Genomic DNA, 17,216 nt, shown 5'->3' with positions numbered 1-17,216 from the left:
GACAGGCCAAGGCACTTAACTGATGCAGGCACTGTTACATTGTGCAGGGAATGGCAATGTCTCTCTGTGTCTTTCTCTCTGTCTCATTGTCTCTCTCTGTCTCCCCCTACCCTCTGGTCTCTCTTTTCCCACACACTGCCTCCCCCGTTTGTTTGCATGCAGTCACACGGACTGTGTGTGGATGTGGTGAAGTAATGGAGATCGAGTGATAGAAGAGCTCAAACCCCAGCAGTGGACACGTGGTCTGGTGCTGACACCAGCTCGATGGTTGGCCTGTGGGCATCAGTGGGACCGGAGAACGAGGCACAGGTTCCCGTCTGTTCCTTGGCCCCAGGGAAACCCACATGAGTGTGGTGAAGCCGAGACCCTCCCACAGGCCAAACCCATCCCTGATGCCAGCTGTTAGGGTGGGCGCGCCAGGGTTCTGCAATGAGACTCTGAAAGTGCAGAGGAGGCAGGGAGGGAAGATGTTCCCTCTTTCTTTCCACTTCCCGATAGTCCTTGGTCAGAGGACCAATCCCAGTGGAGGTTTCCCCACCACCGTTCAGACTCTGGGAGTGCCCTCTTCACCACCTCCATCCCCGTGGGCAGCAGTTGCCCCACTGCCACCTCTAGTTGTGCCAGTCCACTGGGACCGAATCCCTGCAGAGCGAGGGCCCTCTCGAGATCACATCACCTCTGCTTCATCTTCTCTCTTGACAACCAGAAAACACATTCTGGCTTCCTGACGCCCAGGGCTTTTGGTGCTTCACGGAACCTGCCAAATGTCTGAAGTAGCGCGGTGATCTGAAACGTTTTTGCTGGCAGTGTCTTCAAATCAGCTTTGTGTTGTGGAGCACACCGACTCAAACTTGCGCTGTCCAATGATATTGAGTGCACCCGTTCTAGTGTCCCAAACTGAAGAGCTTTAGGCTTGTAAGTGTCTACTGGTAGCTGCACTTCAGGGAGATTATACGGCATCAAATGATGTTTCAATTTGCGTAACTAGTGTCTTTTCTGAAGGGGTTTAGCTGTCCATAGTCACTATCCCAAGCGGTGGGTCCCCCCCCCCCCCCCCCCCCCCCAACCAAGGAAGAGATGCTTCCAGCTAACGAAGCAGAATAACCATAGTTCTTTTATTTTAAAAGTTTTATTTTGAGGAGTAAGTTCTAACAGAAATAATAATTCTACAAAGCATTTCCAAAACACAAGAACAATTCTTACAAAATAGAAAAAAAACAATGAGTTGCAGACAAACAAATTGTCCATCCCCGAGAGAAGGGTCGGGGAAAAGATCCTTCTCGGGTCAAGGCTGGGAGTAGATTCTGTGTCCTCATCTCTGTAACTCCGGACAACCCTCACTGCCTTCTAGTACTTATATCGTTTTGTAACTGGCTCATCTCGTAATAACCTCATCTGCATGCAATATTGTTTGTCCTGATGAGGTGACAGAATGAGCAGAGTGGTAGTTAGGGATTTAAACTATTTAACAATAAACACCTTAATTCCTGGACTGTTTTCTTCTCTGCTGAGAAGCACCTTAATCCTTGGTATGTTTCTCCTGCTGTGCATAAAAAGATGAGATTAACAGTGAGCATCTTAGCCTGTACGGTGAATATTTGATACAACTATGCAGAGCACACAGCAACCCGTCTTAGTGCGTTGACCATGGGGGGTTAAAGGACCCTCCTCGCAGTGACCGTGGTCCAGAGGGAGGGAGGGGTGTCATGGAGGAGAGGGAAATGGTGAGGAGGGCACAACTGCGCTCTCCAGGAAATGGGCACCCACCACACGAGCCCTGTGCCTTCACCACCGTGGGTTGGTCAATGGGCAGTGGCTGCCGGTGGGCAGTGTGAAGGAGAAGGCAGCAGTTGGGGAACTCGCCAACGAGGGACCGGCGCTTGAGCAGGGAGGCCAGGAGATGGTGTGTGTGTGTGTGGAACTTCAGTGTGACACTGTGCATCCTTCCACAGCACCCCATCCCTGAAATCTGCACTCTTGTTTGTTGTGAGGCTTCCTCTAGAGGCAGTGAAGGGATGATAACACATCTCCTGTGTTGTCATTGGGTGTGTACCATCAGCCGGGCTGAGGGGAATCCTGCTGGAAACTGTTCCTGCGGTCACTTATCGATCCAGAAATGATCGCTCATGCTGTCTCTTGTATACAAAACTGTTTTTATCCAATATTTACACACAGAAAACTTGTGCAGCTGAGTCTGAATGCAAGGTGAGTGTGGACAAATTCAACATAACCTTCCTACACAAGTGCAATTGGGAGATGATCCAAACATGAGCCCTGCGTACACTGTGCATGCAAGGAGCCAAGAGGCTGGTTGGGTATGTGGTGGCAAGGGGCCGTTCTGATGATCACACAGCTGCTCTGCTCCAGATGTTGCATAGGAAGATCCCATATATCTTCACCTGAGACTGCTGGAGGAACAGGTCCTCATCTCTGCAGATAACTGGCTACCAAAGAGTCGTGGTTATGTCAGTGGGTTAGTAATCTAGAGACCCAAGGGATGCAAGTTCAAGTCAAATATTGTGTGCAGTTCTGGTCACCACGTTACAGGAAGGATGTGGGGGCTTTGGAGAGGATGCAGAAGAGGTTCACCAGGATGCTGCCTGGATTAAAGGGCATGAGCTATAAGGAGAGGTTGGACAAACTTGGGTTATTTTCTCTGGAGTGTTGGAGGCTGAGGGGAGACCTAATAGAGATTTATAAGATTAGGCACAGGCAGGGTTGAACGTCAAATACCAGAGGGCATGCATTTAAGGTGAGGGGGGAAAGTTTAAAGTAGATGTGCAGGGCAGGTTTTTTTTACACAGTGGTGGGTGCCTGGAACGGGCTGCCAGGGGTGGGGGTGGAGGCAGATACGATAGAGGGGTTTAAGAGGCCGTTAGACAGGCACATGGATGTGCAGGGATTGGAGGGATATGGACCATGTACAGTCAGAAGAGACTTAGTTTAAATTGACATCGAGTTCAGCGTAGACTGTAGGCCGAAGAGCCTGTTCCTGTGCTGAACTCTTCTACGTCCTAAATCCCACCCCTGCAGCTGAGGAACTTAAACTCAGTTACTCATATAAAGGTGGAGTCAGGGAAGGAGTCTCAGTAATTGTTGTCAGGAAGGGTATTTACATATATGGTACTCCATACATAACAATGGTGTTGGGTGATGAATACTGGCATGGATGAGGAGTAGTAAATGGAGAGTAAGGTTAAATGTTTCAGTTTTGTGTGGGGGGACTGCTGGGACCAGTGGTGCCCTCGGGATCAGTGTTGGGGCACCAGCAGTTGTATATCTGTAACAATGATTTGGGTGGGGGGAATCAAGTGTAATAGATCCAAGTCTGCTGTTGATACAAAGGTGTGGGGCAGTGAGGAGGATGCAGAGAGACTTGGATACAGACAGGATAAGTGAATGGGCAAGGACGTGGTAGATGGAATATAATGTGGGAAACCTTTTGAGGCCATCCACTTCGGAGAAGGGTGAGCATTTATTAAGTGGTGAGAGATTGAAAGTTGTTGATGTTCCCAGGGATCTGGGATTCCTTGTGCACAAATCAATGAGCACTATTATGCAAGAGATAAAGTTTCTTTGATTGAATGGTTCCCTAGTACAATAAGGTGGACTCTCGACCTCACAATCTACCTCGTCGTGGCCCTTGCACTTAATTTGTCTGCCTGCACTGCACTTTCTCTGTAACTGTAACACTTTATTCTGCAATCTGTTGTTGTTTTCCCTTGTACTACCTCAATGCACTGATGTTTTGAAATGGATGGCATGTAAAAGTTTTTCGCTGTACCTCGGTGTTGTGCCCAACTAAACTAAGCCACACGGAATCTGTAACTGGGAGACATAAAAGTCTTTATTTAACACAGCAGATCCTGTGGGGAGGATCTAGAACCCTCTCCTCATACAATGTTTTATATTTTTCTAACACAAAGACAATAAATGATTAACTGCAGTTTCAATGGCTATAATCACCAAGTTAACTTCAACATTTTCAATAGAATTAGGTAACTTTGCAGAATTACATATTTACAATGGGAGCACATCCCAACTAGCAGAAGCGCTTTGAATATTCAGATACTAGTAGCTGGTCCAAGAGCTTCTGAACACAAATTTCAGACACCCAAAATATACCTCTGTCGTTACAGTGCTGTGGGGTTTCTCCCTGAATATACAACTGGCCAGAACTGACCAGACAAAGCAGACCTGTCCTGAACTGTGCATTAAGTAGCAGGGATACACCTTTAATGATGCGTTAATACAGGAGATGGGCACTTAATGCCTTCCCTGGTCTCACCCTGAAGTTTTCAATGAGCACCAGTTAACATGAACATCCACCTATTGTCTTCCCCTGTGTAGTTTCAACGGGACAGAATCAGAATGTGCCACACCCACTGATTGAAATCAATGGCCTTAAAGTTAAATTGTGAACAGGTTTTATTTCCTGAAGACTGGTTCTACAGTTACTTGTGTCCTTGTTTTAATTAATATCTGCTATCCATAATTTCATAACTGCAAAATAATCCCCAACACTCGGTACATGTAACAATAAACCAATTCAATTGAAATCATTGTAAGAGGAATTGAGTACAAGGGGCTGCATCTGAAATTTAGTGTGAAGGTCCGGACACCCTACTGAAGGATGGGTGTACGCGTGAGAGGTGGGGCAGTGAAGGTCTGGACACCCTACCTAAGGATGGGTGTACGTGAGAGAGAGGGAGGGCAGTGAAGGTTCACCAGTGTGTTTGTCATGTGGGGAGAGATCAAGTGGACTTAAACAATCCTCTGGAGGAACTCAGAGGGTCGAGCAGCATCTGTGGGGTGGGGTGGTGGGAAGAAATTGTCAACGTCTCAGATTGAAACCCTGGAAGGCGTCCCTGACCTGTGTACGTTGGGCTTGTTGCCTGGGACCTTGGCTCCAATCCATACTGGGAGTTTGTTTGATACTCAGGAAATGAAGGATATGGTGGTGCTCGGGTAAAAAATCAGCCATGACAGGAACAAAGGGGCTGAATGTCCTCCTCCTTCTGTTCCTCATTCCCAGTGCTGTGTTCACGGTTATAGTTCTGTGTCGTCTCTGAATGTGTGCACAACAAAAGACAGACTGATGATTCCTAGTGCTGTGTGCCTGTGCAAGTGTTTGCACTTGTGTGTGTATGTATTGTGTGTGTGCGGGAGGATGTTGGATCTGTGTGTGTGTGTGTATATGTATTGTGTGTGTGCGGGAGGATGTTGGATCTGTGTGTGTGTGTGTGTGTGTGTGTGTGTGTCTGTATCTGTGTGTGTGTATATATGTAAGTGTTTGAAGGGTGCTGACTATTCAGACATTGGAGGCCACCTGAGATTCGAACCGTGAACAGGATGATTTGCTGTCTGCCAGTAGCCGGTTGAGTCTAGGAAGGGTCTTCACTGAGACTGGGCGTATCTGTGAGGGTCGGGGCACTGTGTGGGTGGGGGTGTTACTGACAACAGTGCGGGAGGTCTGATCGAGGAACCGCTTCCCAAATAAAACGCTCTCGAGTTGTCTCTGTGGCAGGCATTGACGTCCCCTGTTGGCACCATGATAACGAGGTGGCCAAGAGTTGACCCGAACCTCCGCTCACGGGTCAGCAGGCGGGAATAGCCCCAGTGAACCGCAGCACAGTTTTGTGAGGCCAGAGGAGTTGACAAGTTGAAGAAACAGCGGGAGCCGGCGCTGTGAAGTAGATGGACTGATTGCTGGTGGAAGGGAGAGATCTGAAGGATGACAGGGCTGCCTTTACCTGAACCAAACCCCCTCAAAAACCGATCACCACTCACAGAGATAATGATGATTCTAGCTTCAGGCTCTGGAGGCTGCGAGACTCGCTGTCAGTCTTGGTTACTTCACTCACCAGGGCCAAGCAGGAGCAGCACAAAGACTGTCTCTGATCTATCTCCACAAATCTCTGTGTTAACTTTGGCAGTACAGCCTGCAGCTGATCTTTGCCTTTCAATGCAGCTGTGCTGTTAATGAACAGTGTCCTCCAAACCTTGGGCATCGCACTTGCTGGTGACCCCAGCTGTGTGTAGTACAGATGTGAGCTCATCGGATCCATCTGGTGTGGAAAGAAGCTATTCAGCCCATCTTACAAGGTACCAACTGCTGGGCAGAAGGAAGAGCTGTGGGAGAGAAAGGGCCAGGAGATACGGCAGATCCATCAGCATAGAGTCACAGCAATACAGCATGGCTACAGGCCCTTCAGCCCAACCAGTCCATGCTGACCAAGGTACCCACCCAGCTAGTCCCAATTTCCTGCATTCGGCACATCTCCCTCCAAGCCCCACCCCTCCATGTACCTATCCAAGTGCTTCTTAAATGATCCTGTTGTACCTGCCTCACCCACTTCCTCTGGCAGCTCGTTCCATATACTCACCACCCTCTATGGAAAAAGTTGCCCCTCAGGTCCCTTTTAAATCTTTCCCTCTCGCCTCAACTCACCAAGATAGTCGCACAGCACGGAAACAGGCCCTTCAGCCCAACCAGTCCATGCCGACCAAGATTCCAACCTGAGCTAGTCCCATTCGCCCGTGTTTGGCCCATATCCCTTTCCCATCCATGGACCTGTCCAAGTACCTTTTTAAACGTTGTTATTGTACCTGCCTCAACCACTTCCTCTGGCTGATGACTGACACCAGATGAAGGGTCTTGACCCAAAACATCGACAGTCCGTTTCCTCCCACAGATGCTGCCCGACCTGCTGAGTTTCTCCAGCAGATTGTGTGTCACTCCTGGTTCCAGCATCTGCCATCTCCTGTGTCTCCATCCAACAAGGTTCCTGGTCAGTTCTCACTTTTTTGCCAAAATCCTGCAAAATATTCCCTCAAGTATTTTTTTACCCATTTTCAGGATCTGGGGATCAGTGACAAGACCCAGCATTCCCCCCCCCCCCAATCCCCAATTGCCCCGTGAGAAGGAGTGAGTGAGCTGCCTCCTTGAACCACTGCAGTCCATGTGGGGAGGGGGCTCCCACGGTGCTGATGGGGAGGGAGTTCCCGGGTTTAGGCAGTGACGGTGAAGGAACGGCGATGTATTTCCCACTCGGGGTGGGGTGTGACTGGGAGGGGAAATCATGTCTCACAAATTTGGTTGAGTTTTTTTTTGAAGAGGTGACCAAGAGCATTGATGGGGGCAGGACGGTAGACGTTGTCCACGTGACTTCAGCAAGGCGCTGAAAAGTTCTGGAAGGTGAGATCATGTGGGATCAGGGTGAGGTAGGCGGTTGGATAGATGGCTTGGTTGGAGACGGGGATGGGAGTGGAGGGTTTTTGGGGGCTGCTGTTCACTAACGACACTGCCACATTGAGAGGTAAAGCTCAGCTGCAGGGTGTGCTGACAAAGTAACACTGAGATTTGTGCAGATGGATCAGAGACTGACTCTGTGCTGCTCTTGCCTGGCCCTTGCTGAGTGATGAGCGATGGGCCTGTCCAGCGATGTCTGGAACCTGGTAAATTAATTTTACCAAGATGGGTTTGAGGGGCCAGTCCTGGTGCTGCCAACACAGTGTGAGTATGACTGCGCACGGAGAGGTTTTGTCAATGCAGCACTGGTCCCTGCAGCTGGTACAGAAGCCTCAGCCTTTCCCTGGTTTTCGCTCCCAGGATGAGTGTCAACAGGAATAGCGGCTCACGGGGACAGCGCTGAAGTTATGACCTCCATGGATCTCGCTTCTGTGGTTCCCGAGGCTCTGGTACACGGGCTGCCCTACAGGGGGACAGGGCACTTCAGAGCAAAGTAGGAGGCAATCCTCCTCCTGAAGGGCAATGATTAAGTAATGGTGTTGGTGGCTGGGGGAAGGCGAGGAGAGCGTGCATGGTTAGGGCACTGAGCAGTGGTGCCTCGGTGAATGCTAGAACAAGCCAAGGGGCTGATCAGCCTCTTGTCCTTGCATTCTCCTGTTCCTGGGAGATACTGGTTGGAACAACAGAGAGAGCTTTTCACTCAGCATACCAGGACTAGAAGGTGTGAGCTATAAGGAGAGGTTGGACAAACTTGGGTTGTTTTCTTTGGAACGGCGGAGGCTGAGGGGAGATCTGATGGAGGTTTATAAGATTATGAGAGGCACAGATAGAGTAGACAGCCGGTATCTTTCTCCCAGGGTAGAAATGTCAAGTACTAGAGGGCGTGCATTTCAGGTGAAGGGGGTAAGTTCAAAGGAGATGTGCGGGGCAGGTTTTTTACACAGAGAGTGGTGGGTGCTTGGGACGGGCTGCCAGGGGTGGGGGTGGAGGCAGATACGAGACAGGGGTTTATGGGGCTCTATCCCTGGATAGAGGATATGGAATGGAATAATATGGGCAACATGCAGTGAAGGGATTAGGTGTAATTAGCTTCATTATTTCACCACAACATTGTTAACATAATCGATTCAAGGACGTCCGTAAATAGGGAACCCATTCGTTACCTCAGAAACAGCCTGTTTGGGGACAGTGCAGACAAATGGCACTGAGGCAGAGCCCAACCTTGGTCCTGAAGAATGGTGGGTCAGGCTTGAGGGCCAAATGACCTCCTCCTCCTAGTCCTCTAGTCCTTGCGTTCTTATTCACAATTATTGCTCCCTTACAATGTAGAAGTAGACTATTCAGGTTCTCAGGGCAATCCCATTCCCACGCCCCCCAATTCTCCCTCCCTCCCTCCCTCCCTCACACTGGTGGCAGCTCACAGCGGCCAATTAACCCTCAGGTCTTTGGGAGAACGTGCCTGAGCTCTGTGATAGCGTAGAGGGGCTTCACTCAGTCTTGTTTCTCAGGGTTGGGGAATCGGGAACTAGAGGGCACAGGCTTAGGGGGAGAGATTTAACAGGAATCTGAGGGGCAACTCCTTCACCCAGAGGGTGGTCCGTATATGGAACGAGCTGCCAGAGGAAGTGAGTGAGGCAGGTACATTAACAACCTTTAAAAGACACTTGGACAGGTCCATGGATGGGAAAGGTTTAGAGGGATATGGGCCAAATGGGATTGGCTTAGATGGGAATCTTGGTCGGCATGGACCAGCTGAAGGGACTATCTCGTCTCCCCCTGCCCACCTCACCCCCCAGAACCTGGGCACGTTTGACCGGGAAACACTGCCAGGCCTTGGAGGAAGCCCAGCCCTCACTGCAGACGTTCCCTCCACTAAACTGTGCCCATCTCCCTCGCTGCACCCCTCCCCTCCCCACCCCAGACAACATCAGGGCTGGCAGTCCGTGCGTTCTGTGAGCCCCCCCCCCCCCCCCCCCCACCCCTGACAGCATCAGGACCGGCGTTCTGAGTGTGCACTGTTTATCATGTAGCAGAGACGCTGCAATGACAATTAATTGCAGGTGAAATATCTTGGAAAGCCTTGTGAGAGGCAAAGGGCACACAAGGACCAGCCTTTGCGAAATCTGTCGTCAGCATCCTGGAGAACCTGTGCAAACCTCTACGGGTTAATTAAGGCGGTGTGTGACTCAGCGAGTGCCCTCACAGAACTGCCCTGCACTGGCACCCACTCTGTCTCTCAGCTCCCTCGTTGTCTGGTAGTTCTGCACCCGTGGCATTTAGTGACTGCTCATTGGAAGAGGCACAGGATAAAAACTAATGGAGTGGGAGCCTCAGACAAGTTATCCTCATTAATAAAATATCAGCTTTAAAGGTCAGAAAATAATCAATTAGTCTCACTGCCATTAAGCTATTCGCCACAGGCAAAACATTGTTCTTTGTGTGTAGTCAGTCACACACTGTCAGTACGTGCCCAGATGTGTGCACACAAGACACGCAAATGCATTCACATACATACAGGGAGTGACAGGCATGCGTGAACACGTACACATGTGAATGTGCACCGTGACACACAGTACACACAGAAACATGCACATTCACACACGTCCTCACACATGCGCACAAGCGTGTCCGTGTGTGGGCACATGGCTGTGCAGACACGAGTGCCAACAAGGCTGAACTACTGCGCGCACGCTGGCCCACAAGCGTTTTTGCGCACTCACCGGCCCACGAGCGTTCGTGCGCACACGGGATCCACAGGAACATTTTCCAGCTGATGAGTCCGTGAACCCACGTCAGAACTTGGTCACGGATGTCGAGCTCAGTAGTGCAGGTGCTGTGGGAACATTGCCTTGTGGGTGCTGCATTTCCTCTGGCAGGGTCCCAGAGCTGAAGCCCACTCCTGGTGCACTGAAGGTCACACTATGTTGTTGTGAAGCAGTCCAGTGTCCTGAAGCCAACTTTATCCCACAGCCAAGATCACTGGAAAGAGTGTAAAGGAAATTTATTGAGGATGCTGCTGGGACTCAAGGGCCTGAGTTATAGGGAGAGGTTGGGTAGGCTGGGACTTTATTCCTTGGACCGTAGGAAACTGAAGGGTGACCTTCTAGAGTTGTATCAAATCATGACGGGCACAGACAGGGTGAACACACAGTCTTCTTCCCAGGGTTGGGGAATCAAGAAATCGAAGGCACAGGTTTAAGGTGAGAGGGGAGAGATTTAAAAGGGACCCGAGGAGCAACTTCTTCACCCAGAGGGAGGTCTGTATATGGAACGAGCTGCCAGAGGAAGTGGGTGAGGCCGGTACATTAACAAGCACTTGGACAGGTCCATGGATAGGAAATGTTTAGAGGGATATAGGCCAAACGTTGCAACTGGGACTGGCTTAAATGGGCATCTTGGTTGGCATGGGTGAGTTGGGCCAAAGGGCCTGTTTCCATGCTGTCTGACTCCATGACTCGATACAGCCTGCTGCTATCACGTTGCTGCTGTGGGATCTTTCTGTGCTCATGCTGGTGTTCTCCCTGCAAGAGTACAGCTCTTCAGAAAGTGTTTCTTTGGCTGTGGAGTTACAGGATGTCCTGCGAGGGACAAGAACTTGCTTTGGAAACGCAGAAATCTTTCTTCTGTTTTCCACTCTCTATTTTTAGTTTGTACTCACTGTAAGTGTCAAACTTGCTTTTCATCTCAACTTTACACGCTATGCTTTGTTAATCACAGTCCTGCTGTTATGAAGCAACTAATCCTCACTGTAACTCGCTGTGAAAGACATTGTGAGCCATCCACTGTGTGTGTGTATGTGTGTGTGTGTGTAGACAAGTTTCTGCTTCAACTTACTTGCGTGAAGCAATGTGTTAAATCTGCCGTGCACTAATACAATTGGAGAATACTTTATGTTCTAATTTTTCTTTTAAATATCATTTTTGCACTAAAAGGTATTGATTGACGGGGTTAAGAGTGGAAGCTCAGGGCAGGTTGTCACAAAGAATGAGTGTGTCTTGTCAGTGGAACCAGAGCCTCCGAGTTAACCAGTGTTAAGTAATTGAAATGTCTTGAATAAACTATACACAGGCAGCTGCTGGCTGTATTAGTTACAGTCATCACTGTCCCAGTGAATCAGGGACAAGACGCCTGTTAATGGCAGTTCTCCTACGGTGATTACTTTAGTATGGGGACAGGGCAGTTTGGAAACTGGAGCAACAGTTGGGGGAATCCCCAGTGAGAGAACTGGGCTTGGTTCTTGTCAACTTTTATTGTAGTTTGAACATTAGAACTGTACAGAATAGGACCAGACCCTCTGGCCCACAATGTCCTGCCCAACTCATCAAGTTAATGACACCTAATCCCTTCTGCCTGCACACGGTCCCCATCCCTCCATTCCCTGCACATTCGTGTGTCTATCTAAGAGCTTCTTAAACCCCTCCCCCGAGATTCTACCCCTCACCCACACAGCAGCGGCATATTAACCCAGTGACCCCGCTCATCGTTGGGATGTGGGAGGGAACTGGAGCACCCGGGGGAAACCCACGCGGTCACAGGGAGAACGTGCAAACTCCACGCAGACTCACCAGCGATTAACGAGTTGCTCTGGGCTCGCTGTCTGAGTACCAGGGCACGGAGGTGGGGTCAGTTTACCCACACTGCTGTGGGTTTAATCGGTCTCTGCTGCTGTAACTCTGTGTCCCCTGAACGTCAGTGGGTTCTGGCACACCGTCGGGCTGTCTCCACAGAGAAGGCAAGATGAATGTTTGAGCAGGGGGAGCCACAGATCCCAGCAGTTCACGCACGGGGAAGGGGGGAGTGGTCTCCTGGGACTGCAGGCTTATTTCTGCACTTTGTTGTCGAATTCAGCGCCATCAGCACATCTTATGGATTCCTGCGGAAATAGTTTTAACTGTTAACTTTCCAGAATGGCTGCGGTTTGTGATGAAATCTATCTCAGTCAGTGCAGTGGGACTGCACAGAGTGTGTTATCATGATGGGGAATGTATCGCCTTCCTCAACCGAGCCAGTGTCCCATCGGAAGCTGCACGGGTCAGACACAGGGTGAAGCTCCCTCCGCACCGTCCCATCACACACTCCTGGAGTCAGACACAAGGTGAGGCTCCCTCCGCACCGTCCCATCACACATTCCCAGGGTCAGACACAGGGTGAAGCTCCCTCCGCACCGTCCCATCACACACTCCCTGGGTCAGACTCAGAGTGAAGCTCCCTCTACACCATCCCATCATGCACTCCCAAGTTAGCCATAGAGTTTATTGAGAAAAAAGAACTTAAAGAACTTTGAAGAACTTAATAAATCTCTGGCACTTATGAGCTTGGCATGTAAAGCGGGCACGATTGAAAACAAACATGGGCCTTGTTGCAATACACCACCTATTTGTGCACAGCAAGACTCCAGAAACAGCAGTGTTGGACCCTGCTCTTATAGGTTGCGGGAAGATCACCGAGTGCACACTCTCCTGAGGCAATGAGAGTCACCTGAATTCAGGGAACAGGGGGTTCTCTGTGTCCCTCTGCAGTTTTCAGCAAAGTGTGCACCTGGAGTTTAAAATCACACTTCAGAAGCAAAGTAATGTGGTTAATTTCCAGAATGGTAGAATCGAGAGGCAGAGGTTTTCTGTAACTGGATTGCGCCGGGGTTAGACTGTCTGCCCAATCCATGCCCCCCACGTATTGGCATGGCTTGGACAGGGTGCAGAGTCAAGTTGTTAGAAGAGGCAACTTCCTCGGGATGGGGAGAATGGTGTGGGATTATTTTCCAGGGGGGAGAGGGCTGACCCAGTGAAGGCCTTCGAGGTCATGATGGGATGAGAGGGCAAGACATAAACAGAAAATGTTGGGAACACTCAGCGGGTCAGGCAGCGTCTGTGGAGAGGGAGACAGTTAAAGGCCGTCTGCCACCTGAAAGTGAAGATCCCCTGAGCATCAATCCTTCCGACTGGGTTGAGCAGGGTGACACCCCCCGTGGTTCTGTTCCTGTCCCATAAATCTGTTAGGTAAGATGAATATACCATTGACAACTTTTACTTATCCGCTACTGAGTGAACAATTGCACTTGGTAATTGTTTTGCCACATTCATAATTAATTTGTTCAGTCTACAAGCAGACAAAGTGACAGCCCAACTCAATCAGGTCAATACTAATTGGGTGAAGCCTTTGTTGTGTTTCTCAGGTCTGTACAAGTCAGATCAATGCTGATGTTCTCTGACACTCCATACTAACAATTTACATCCAGCTCGGGGCTGTGGGTGTGACCTTGTGTATGCGTGAATGTGCTAATCACTCAGTCCCCTACCCCTCCAACTCAATTTGCTGATCTCATTGGGTGAAGACGGATTTGACAGGTGGATGTGATCGAGTCATACGGCACAGAAACAGGCCCTTTGGTCCAACGCATCCATCAAGGACCCATCTACACTGATCCCCTTTTACCAGCTCTTGGTCCGGAACTTTCTCTACTGTGGAGATTCAAGTGCTTGTCAAAGACTAGTTTATTGTCAGATGCACAAGTCCATGTGTGCACCGGTGCAATGAAAAACTTACTTGCAGCAGCATCACAGGCACATAACATCAGATAAGCAGCGTTCACAAGGAAAACATAAATTAAACACTATTTTTTACAAGAAAGAACACAATTAGAACAGAAAAAAAAAGCAAAATCTATTTCAGTGCAAAGTGGTCATAGTGTTGCTAAACTGCAGTGATTAGAGTTGTGCTGGTTGGTTTAAGAAGTCCAGATACTACTAAAATGTTGTGAGAGTCTCTGCCTCCTCCAACCCTTCAGGGAGTACGTTCCAGATTACAAGTGCTCTCCATGTTTAAACAAAAAACTTCCCCTTTGTCCATTGGAGGCTGAGTAGAAGTTTATAAAATTATGAGAGGCACAGACAGGGTAGGCAGTCAGTCTTTTTCCCAGGGTAGAAATGTCAAATACCAGAGAGCATAGGTTTATGGTGAGAAGGGGAAAGTTTAAAGGAAATGTGCGGGGCAAGTTTTTACACAGAGAGTGGTGGGTGCCTGGAACGGGCTGCCAGGGGTGGGGGTTGAGGCAGATACAACAGTGGTGTTTAACAGGCATTTTGACAGACAGGGAATGGAGGGATATGGACCATGTGCAGGCGGATATGTGGTTTAATTTGGCATCATGGTCGGCACAGACATTGTGGGCCGAAGGGCCTGTTCCTGTGCTGTACGTTCTATTGAGTTCCCTCTCTACCTCTTGCTCCTCACCTTAAATCTCTGCCCTCTGGTCTTAGACATCTCTGCCTTGGGGAAAAGTTGCTAGTATCTAGCAGATCTATGCTCCTCATAACCTTGTCTACCTGGAGGAGGGTAGAGGGAGTGAAGCTGTCCACGTCAGCAGATGCTCCAGGGAAATGGATTTAAAGCCTTGGCCAAAATGCACAGGGAATCCAGGAGAAGAACCGCTGCTTCTCAGAGGACTGTGGTGGTCTGGAACCAGCTGCCTGTGGGATTGGGAAGAGAGGAGTTTCAGAAGGTAGCGTGATGGGCACTGGACAGATGATATATGGCAGGACTCGGGAGCGATCAGCGGATGGGAATGAGGGGATCGCACTACTGAGAACTAGTACAGGCTTAGTGGGCCAAATGGCCTTCTTCAGTGCTGTAACAATTCAGTGATTCATTTCTGTAATTCATTGAACTCAGACAGTTGTGTACAAACACACACGTGCGTGCTGCCTCACAGCCCCAGAGACCCGAGTTCGATCCCGGCCTCCGGTGCTGTCTGTGTGGGGTTTGCATGTTCTCCCTGTGACTGCGTGGGTTTCCCCAGGGTGTTCTGGTTCCCTCCCACATCCTGACGACGTGCGGGGTAGATTAATATGTTAGTGTAAGTTACCCTTGACATAGGTGGGTGGCTGGAGATGGGACTGTGGGGAAGAGTGGATTGCAGGGAAATGTAGGGGAATGGGATGGTTTTGTGAGCTGAGGTAGACTCGATGAGCAGAATGGCCTCCTATGTCACAACAGAATGTGAGACACGGTATTATACACACCACAGAGGCACGGATTCTTGGTGTTCCAGATTTCAGTTGTAGGCAGTACCAACACAGGTGATCCAGCTCCCTGTGGAAAGTTCCTTTTGAATTGGTGTCCACGGACCGGCGGGTGAACCATTCCGATCATTGCTCACTGTGAATAGAAAGAAATTCCCTTCTCCCTGTGGTGGTACTCCTGATCATCTAAGATCGATGTCCTCCACACTGGCCGTCCTACTGATGGATTTGTAGGGAATCAAGGGAACGGAATAGTGCAGGAAGATGTGGTGAAGTTGGAACACGGAACAGACGGGATCCAAAACTCAGCCTGGGGCCCAATGTTACTCTGACTTCTGGGCGCAGTTTGCTTTTGGGTGGTTTCTGGGGAGATGGATAGATGGATGTTGGTTGGAGGTGGATAGAAAGTAGAACAGTCCAGCACAGAAACGGCCTTCAGCCCACCATGTTGTGCCGAACTAATTAAGGGAATGGTGCCTAATTAAACTAATCTCTTCTGCCTTCACAATGCCCCTATCCCTCCATTCTCTGCACATTCATGTGCCTGTCTAACAGCCTCTTAAACCCCTCAATCGTACCTGCCTCCACCCCACCACCGGCAGCCTGTTCCAGGCACCCACCACTCTGTGTAAAAAAAAAACCTGCCCTGCACATCTCCTTAAACTTTCCCCCTCTCACCTTAAATGCATGCCCTCTAGTATTGGACATTTCGACCCTGGGAAAAAGATACCGGCTGTCTACTCTATCTGTGCCTCTCATCATTTTTATAAAGTTGTATCAGGTCAGTGGAGGATTAGCCATGATCCTGATCAAAGCAGGAGCAGAAATAAAGAAGTAGAAGATTATGAGGCATAGATGGTCAGATCTTTTTTCCCATGGTTAAAAACAAATTTCCAAAGCAAGAGGGCGAAGGTTTAAGGTGAGAGGAAGGAGTTTTAAAGGGGACCTGAGGGGTAAGTTTCTTACACAGAGAGTTTGTGATATCTGGAACTTGCTGCCGGGGGAGGTGGTAAGAATGGGATAGCGTCATTGTGTTTAAGAGACAGGTACTTAAGTAGGCAGGTATAGAAGGAGATGGTCCTATGTGGGCAAATGGGATTAGTGTCGATGGTTAAAGAGGTCAGCATGGATGTGTTGGGCTGAAGGACCCATTTATTTGCTGTACAACTCCATGAATGAAGGGCCAGATGAGATCCACCAGCTCCCATCTCTACTGGTGGAAGTGACCTGCCAATTCTAGTTTGGTCCACATCCCTCATGTGGAAATCTCTCGGCAGTCAATCCTTCTTGTCCTTGGAACAGCAACCCTTCCCTTTTCAAATTCATAGCAATTCCCTTTTGAAGAGTTGCCATTAAATCTGCTTCCAGTTCCCTAACAGCCAGCACTTTCCAAGAGGTAACAAGGATAGATTGGATGACCTGAGCAGTGAATAGAGGCAATCGATGTGAATGTACAGAATAGAAAATGCTATAAAATAGATTGATCTGGACCCTGCCTCAAACACAAACTGACACTGGGGCACAGGTTCAAGTGAAGATTGTAAAATTGTGCCAAGACTATTATTTACTGGTGGGAGTGATTTCACATCCTCCTGGTCTCCTGGGGAGAGAGGTTCTCCGTGCTCCCTGTTGGATTTCTGGGTCTGGTCATGTAGACTTTATATACTGATCTGGCCTCTGAAGAGCTGGGCCATTGATCCAGAGACCTGAGTTTGAATCCGACCGCAGCAACCTTGGAATTTAAATTCTCAGCACCCAAGAAATGTTGGAACTTCAGGGAAAAGCAGTTGTCAGTAATGATGGTGGTGGATCCAGAAAATTGTTTAACAAGGTTAACTGGTGCTCTTCAGGGGAGGGAAATCTGCTGTCTGTACCTGGTCTGGGTCTGTATGTGAATGCAGACCGTCCGTACCCGGTCTGGGTCTGTATGTGACTCCAGACCGTCC

At 49.3% G+C, this 17,216-nt stretch overlaps 1 protein-coding gene across 2 annotated transcripts in view; it reads left to right on the top strand.

Annotated features, from left to right (window-relative positions):
* LOC127586968 (neurexin-2-like) overlaps positions 1-17,216 on the top strand; it is a 760,879-nt gene that overhangs the window by 330,953 nt on the left and 412,710 nt on the right. The window lies entirely within an intron of this gene.

The sequence above is a fragment of the Pristis pectinata genome, chromosome 38 (genome assembly GCF_009764475.1).
Source record: "Pristis pectinata isolate sPriPec2 chromosome 38, sPriPec2.1.pri, whole genome shotgun sequence".
Classification (NCBI taxonomy): domain Eukaryota; kingdom Metazoa; phylum Chordata; class Chondrichthyes; order Rhinopristiformes; family Pristidae; genus Pristis; species Pristis pectinata.
This window is presented reverse-complemented; position numbering and strand designations above follow the sequence as displayed.